Here is a 1,143-nt window from a genome sequence, read left to right as displayed (position 1 = left end):
TTTTTTCTGTCTGCCAGCGCATGCGCACTGATGTGGTTTTTTGAGGAAAAACGTCCAAAATGTACGAAATAGTGTGCATAACTTTTCGTACGATTTCATACGAACTGATAATGAGAATATGTTGCCCTAGGGGACATGGGGAATTTTTTTTTCTTTTGCGTTCCCTCGCAAAAGTATTGCGTTACCTCGCAAACTTTTGCGTTACCTCGCAAAACCTTTTGCGAAAGTTTTGCGTTCCCACGCAAAACCTTTTGCGTGAGAGTTATAAAAAGGTGTATTTTTTCATAAACAGCTGTTATAGTATGATCATCTGGAGTCTCTCTGTCTGTTTGATGATTTTTGAGTGTCTGCACTGTATAATCACAGAGCTATTGATTAAAATAGGATGATATTAATGGTTAATGATAACAAAAAAATCAAAAAAAAAAAAAGTAAAGGTGTATTTTTTCCAAACCAGCTGTTGTAGTGCAAACACCAATGGCCCCTTGGTGTGTGTGGTGATTTTGGAGTCTCTGCACTTTATGGCAGTGGAGTTATTGATTTTTATTTGCAACCTTTTTCTGTTGTTTTACCATTTGCAGACGGTCCCTCACCAAAGCTGCTGCCTGTGCATATGGATCAATGTAATACATCCAGCTCGGAGAACGGCTCGTTTTTCTCGAAAATAACACTTTTTGATTCTTGTAATACGTAGTCTGTTCTATCAGGACATGAAAGAGGCGCCATTTGTGTTTCAACAACGAGAGTTATTGATCCCGGAAGTCTGAATCTGTGAATATCTTTCTAACTTTACAGAAGTAAGGTTTTGCGTTCTCATGCAAAAGGTTTTGCGTGGGAAAGCAAAATTTTGCGAGGTAACGCAATACTTTTGCGAGGGAACGCAAAAGAAAAAAAAAATTCCCCATGTCCCCTAGGGGGCTCCGTAATCACTGATGTGAAATCCTGAATTTTTGGCTCAACCTTAATATTTGACTTAGTTATATTTTCATTTTATACATTGAAGCTTTTGTTAGTTTGACTGAGCATCCGAAGCTAAAATAAATATCCAAATGTGTTCACTGTTAGCAACTTTTGATATTTGCTTTAAAATACACCATGTTGTTTTGTTTTTGTTTTTTTGGTACATGTAAAAGGCGTGACAGT

General features: G+C 37.3%; 1 protein-coding gene across 1 annotated transcript in view; it reads left to right on the top strand.

Annotated features, from left to right (window-relative positions):
* The window catches only part of LOC107104792 (all-trans-retinol 13,14-reductase-like), a gene marked incomplete at its 5' end in the record, with an annotated part of 15,637 nt that overhangs the window by 5,682 nt on the left and 8,812 nt on the right, over positions 1-1,143 (top strand). The gene's annotated exons all lie outside the window — the stretch shown is intronic.

This window comes from Cyprinodon variegatus, unplaced genomic scaffold, assembly GCF_000732505.1.
Source record: "Cyprinodon variegatus isolate N-32 unplaced genomic scaffold, C_variegatus-1.0 Scaffold1885, whole genome shotgun sequence".
Classification (NCBI taxonomy): domain Eukaryota; kingdom Metazoa; phylum Chordata; class Actinopteri; order Cyprinodontiformes; family Cyprinodontidae; genus Cyprinodon; species Cyprinodon variegatus.
The sequence above is the reverse complement of the archived record's forward strand: the minus strand, read 5'-3'. Positions and strand labels throughout refer to the sequence as shown.